This window comes from Chaetura pelagica, unplaced genomic scaffold, assembly GCF_000747805.2.
Source record: "Chaetura pelagica isolate M959 unplaced genomic scaffold, ChaPel_1.0 scaffold367, whole genome shotgun sequence".
NCBI lineage: Eukaryota > Metazoa > Chordata > Aves > Apodiformes > Apodidae > Chaetura > Chaetura pelagica.
In genome coordinates, this window is record NW_009953955.1 from 640,749 (window position 1) to 646,748 (window position 6,000).

The window sequence follows — 6,000 nt, forward strand, 5'->3', positions numbered from 1 at the left end:
GGCACCTCGCGGCTGGAAGAGCTGGAGTGAGGAGCTGCTCCCACCCCCCCTGCATCACCCCAACGTGGGGGTATTTGCAGCAACACAGCAAGTCACAAACTGCCACTGTCACCTGCTGCCTGGGAGGGAAGGCCCGGCGCCAGCACCCAGGGAAAGCAGGGCCCAGCCTGCTGCTCTCTCCCGGGAATAACACACACCAGCCCTTTTTTTTTAGTATTATTATTATGATTTTTCCACTTGGATGCAATCAGGGCCCGCATCCCTCTGCAGAGCGGGAGCAGATGGGGCTGCCACCCCCCTCCGTGGTCCCTCCAGCCCCCCCAGGGATGCCCAGGCAGGGTAACCCCCCGGGCTGAGCTGCCAGCGGGTGCTTTTCCTCCCCAGTGCAGCCCAAACAGCCGTCCCGAAAACCCTTCCCTCTTTGCCTGACTCCCGCTTCTCTGCTCAATGGCACAGATGCTGCTTTGTGCTGCCCAGGACCGAGCAGCTATTAGCAGCAAATCCAGCGAGGGAAATTAATGAAGGCGACTACTAATAAAAGACAGCTCAGGACAGCCCTACCAACTTGCTCCCAGCAGTAATTAACTTTTTTCTGTTCTTTTTTTTTTTTTAACTCATGAAGGTAAATATGCCATCAGCTTTGGTCCAACCTCTCTTCTTTTTAATAAAAGGAGGGGGAGGGAAAGCACCATCCAGATTCCCTCCCTCACAGGCACCCTCTCATCCATCTGAAGCAATTTTTAATTTATTTTTTTTCCCTCCAATCCACTTTTAAAGGCTTTCTTTTAGATCCCTAGATCACTGCCTCTGCTGAATCAGAAGCCTGAGTTTGGCACAAGGAGTCGGAGGGATAAGAAGATGGCCCCAGGTTTGCTGGACCTGCACAGATGTTTGCAGCATCACTGGCTGAAGGCAGGATCTGTATCCTGAAGTCAAAGGTATCCTTTAGCTTGTAGGAGCTAAAGAGCCTCTCTTAGACTTCCCAGCACAAGATCTGGCTCTGTAGAAAGACAACAACCTACACTTGGGTTAAAAACAGAGCTCCCACCAGGATTTCTGCTCATGCAAGCAGATCCCAGCCCTGCAATTGCTATAGAAAAAGGTGGAGGGCTTGAGATTTATCTTGGTTTTGCCCCTGTGGTATGGGAATCAGGGCTGCATGGAAAAAACCCACATGTAAGGAAGGCAAACTGCTGGGAAGTCCAAGCTTTTGGAGGATTTGATGTGTATGATTCAGCCCCTGTCAAGGGATAAGGGACCAAGACAAACAACCCACTGGCTTAGTTTCATGTCAGTGTGAGCCTTGCTCCTGGCTCACTTTTATTCCTTCACGCTGAGTTTATCTGATTACTTCAGCTGAGGGAAACAGACGGCCTGTTGACACCCCCAGTGACTGCTCAAAATACCCTCCCCAGGCAGAGAGCAGCTTGTGGGACCAGCTGGGGGGGGGTGGGGGTAGCAGGTCACAGGGGTTTTACTGCTGCCAGGCAAAGCAGCACCCCAATTTCTGATGCAAAACTAGAGGTCCAAGAACTGGGCTGCAAAGCTGAGAGTCCAGGCACTCACATCATCTAGGAGAACTGAGACTCAGGAGCTTCTTCTGGTCCTTTCCCTAAATCCAATTGGGATGAGCTCTTTGCCAGGCTCCTGCCCTCCCCCAGGACTTCTCCTGGCCCCATGGCTGGAGCAGTGGTTGCTCATGGCTTTTGCTGGTCCCCCTTCCCAAGCTATAGCCCCCCTGTCAGACCCCAAGCCCCCAGGTGCCAAAATCCCCCCCCAAGGATGTGGAAAAGCCCCTTCCCCTCCTTGTTCCCTCTGTGTCAGTCGACGCTCTGCGAGGCAGCAGTGGATATGGGAGGAATTCAGAGAGAAGAGTGGGCAGCAGGAACCTCAGAGGCTGGAGGAGCTCAGAGCTGGTGAGTGATGGACTTTTCCCCCAGCAACTGCCCTCAAAAACTTCTTAAACATCATAAAAATGAAAAGGTGGTGGGTGTTGATAGATCAGCTTGAAAGCTCTCAGCATATTTAACAGTGTTCAATCAATTCAGGGAGAAGAGATGATGACATTCCCATCTGAGGAGAATGAGCCCAAAAGTTGAAATTCTACACTATCCCCACCTGTGGAAAAGCCAGCAAATGGAAGCAATGAAAGACTGAGTCCAGAAAGTGGAGGGAGAAAGGGGAGAAAGCAGAGAAATAAGAAAAACAAAACAAAACAAGAACAAAAAACCCAGCCTGTGGAGAAAGGCAGAGGGACCATCTCCAGCCTGGAATGATGAAGGGCAAACCTTACCTTCTCTGTCATGGAAATGAGAGATTTGGGAGGGAGAGAGGACAGAGGCAGAGACATCAGCAAGAGGTCAGCCCAGGGCAGCAGGTATGACCCAGAGATCAGGTGGCATCTTGCCTTTCACCTGCAGAGAAGCACGTGCCCTTTCAGACACAAATAATAGGTTGCACAGGCACTTTGGGGTGTGCTCTCCTTAGGTTTCTTTAAGTTGCACATGTGTTTTCTTCTAGAGATACAAAAAGATGTAACTCTGTTATCCCAGATGATTTGCCCTTTGGATGAAAACAATGTTCTGTGATAACTAATGTATCCAGCATTAAAAAACCCAGCCAGTGTGTGTGCCTGATGACTTGATGTCACACACATGTCAATAACAAAGCCATTAGAGAGCACCACAGGACACCCCATAGCAGGTGAACCCTCATCTAGTTGTTTCCCAGAGCCTGGCATTGCTTTTTGACTGTCAGGAACCACAAACACCACTGTGACCATAAAATCCTTTAATGACTAAAACTTGGGAAGCCAGACCCTGAACCCCCTGGGGCACTCTAGGAAATCTGGGGTGAGTTGTTTGGGGTTTTTTTTGTGTTGGGTTTGGTTTTTTTTTAGCTAAACCCTAAATATCTTCAGATTGACTTAAGATGCTGCCTAAGTAGGATTTTACAGTCCTCCCAAGGTCTTCTACCTCAGTGAGCTCTGCAGTGAGGTGGCCCCGTGCCCCAAAAGGCTTTAAAACCCACCAGCCAGAGGAGGGGTGTGCAGGGAACACTGGTGTTAATTACAGCCCTACCCTGGGAGATTGATGTCTTGACACCAAAGCTGCCCAGCACAAGCCCTTGGGGTGCTTGGGGTGCACTAGTTTGGCTTCTCATCACTATTCTCATGCCAAGGAGGGCTGTAAACCAGACACCCCCTCGGGGGCCATAGAGCTGCCCCTCCAGCTCTGGCAGCGTGGAGAAGCTTTTATGCCCAAAATACAATACACAGAAGGATCATAAACAGGGTTTTTTGATGGCCAGGTGCTGCCATGGAAACCACACACACGCACCCTCTTGCCCCCCCCCTCACCCCCAGTTTTCCACTTTCTCCACCCTGCATCCTCCAGTCTTGCTTCCAGGTTTGCTGTCATTGATTTCTGGAGCTGAGCACCTGATGCTCTGGGGAGCTGCAGCATCACCCCCCCATCCATCACCTCCCAAAATCAGTCTTCAGAGAAAAGAAGGAAAGAAAAGAAAAGGGAAAAAAAAGGGAGGAAGAAGGAAATTAACTCTGTCAATTTAGAGGGAAGAAAGAGGGAAATGAACTCTTTTGGCTGCCAACTCCAGCCTCTCAGGCTTCCCCTTTGCCAGCACTGCCCTGCATCTCCAGCCAAGCCCAGCCCTGCCAGGGCCTAGGCTTTGCCTGCCTCCCACCCCAAATCCCAGAGGAAAACCCTCTCCCTCCAACGTTCCATGTGCTTTTTTCCCACGGTGGCTCACAGCACCACAGCTCCAGCAGGACAGGGAACTCTCCTGCTGCCATGGGCTGGGAGGAAATAACCTCCAGGATGACAGAGGCCAGTAAGAAGCAGGAAGGAGCATCCTAGTGCTGAGCCACCTGGGACATCCCAACTGCTCCTGCAGGTCACTCCCACCATCCCCGACTTTTTGAAGAGCTGAAGGCACCTCCTCCTTCCAAAAGAAACCAGGAAGGACAATGAGACCAGACCAGAAAAGACGGTGAGCAAAGCACTCGCCTTTTTTTTTTTTTTTTTTTCATTTAAGACTATAATTCCACTCACTAGACTTTTGATGTCTCCACTCCTCTCCTTACAGCTCTTGAGAGAGCAGGAGTGGAAAGGGATGCAAATGAGATCACAAGCTTGAAAATATGGGGATCTGCCAGATCCTCAGCTTGTGTAAACCCCCTTTTTTTTTTTTTTAAAGGAATTATTTATCCCACAATAACCCCCCTGCCAGGGGGGGGAACAATGGAGCTGGGCTCAGATAGCTCTGCTCGCCCCGAGGCTGCACCCCTGCACGTTTTATTGGCCTAACCTAATTTCACTAATTCTCTTTTCACACGTTTTTGTTGGGGTGTTGTGGGTTGGTTTGTTGTGTTGTGGTTTTTTTTTCCCCCTTCTCCCTTCCCCTCCCCTCCGTTTGGGGATGTCTCAGGCTGGGTTTCGTGCTCTCCCAGGATCCCGGGGCACCAGGGGGGATTCAAGTGCTGTGCATTTTATTTAATTAATACATTCAAGGCCTCTCTGCTGGTTTTTAATGGTTTCCAGGTGTTTGTACCCAGAAGTCACAAAGTGCTGCCAGGAGCAGGGGACTGAGGACTGCAGGGCCTTGATGGTTCTCTGGTGACATCCCTGGCAGTGGGACAGCTGAGGGCTGCTCCCAATCCCTTGGACTTGCCTGGGACTTGGGTTTCATCCATCCCACAGAGACACAGAGCAAGGAAAATCTTCATCTTCAAGCCCAAGTATTATTTTTAGTTCTCAGGGACCTTTGTTTCCTATGGCCTTCTCTGCCAAATCCAGGAGCCACTGGCCTGAAGAAGTGGGATAAGCCATTTATCCATCCATCCATCCATCCATCCATCCATCCATCCATCCATCCATCCAACCTTTGCTGCACAGCATCTTCTGTACCAGGAGGAAAATGTAAATGATCAGTAAACTTCCACCACATCCATTTTATTTTTATATAACTAACTAACTAACTAACTAACTATATATATATACTGTGCTTAACACTTTTCGTTCACAGCATTGTCAGCCACACAAGGAACCCAGGACCAGCAATGAAACACCACCAAGGGAGGGGTGTGTGTTTCTTGGTGCTTCCCCTCCCCAAACCCATCTGAGGCTTCACTTGGCTGGAAAAATAAGAGATTTCTTTTTTTTTTTGCCCCTTGATTTGGATCCTCTTCTGCCCAAGCAGCTTCACACCCAAAGCTTCAACCCTCCCCACACCCCCCAGCCTGCCCTGGGGCTGAGCTAACAGCCCTCATATTTCATCTTGGTTTTATTCTGGAGAGAAAACAAAACAAAACACCTTTTTTCTTGGAAGGGAAAAGGGAATTTCCCCCTGAAAAGGGAATTTTTCAGCACCACAACGTCCAGCAGCCACCTGAGCTGTGCCCACAGAAGCTGCTGCTCTCACCCTACACCCTCCCGGTTGTCACCCCAAGGCCACACAAACCTGGGCAGCTCCCACCAGATCCCGGTGTCCCCAGCGGTGGGGACAGGAGGTGACAACCCCCTCCCCACCCCGGCATTCCCAGCAGCCTGCACGTAAAGCAGCAAAAAAAAACAACAACAACAAACCACCAAACCCCAGCAAAGTTACGAAAATTAGAAGATCTTTATTTATATTTTTTATCACGAGTAACAGTCCCTTTAGCTCCTCGGCTGTAAATACATCCTAGAATAAACTCTGTCAATTATTAAAAACGAAGAAGAACACGAAAGAAAACAACAAAAATACATCTTTTTTTCTTTTTTTTCCCATGAAATCTGTCTTTACAATAAATAAACGCGAACACGTGTGTGGCTGATCGCTCGTAATGTCCCGTGTCTGCTGAGGTTTTCAGTCTGTTGATTGATTTGGAAGCTCCTGAAAGCAGGGGGGAGTTCCTCGTCCCCTGAAGGTCGAAATAAATAATGCATGAGGAGGAGTTCCTCCCTCCCCATGTCCAACACTTTCCCTCTTCACCCCCCCCCC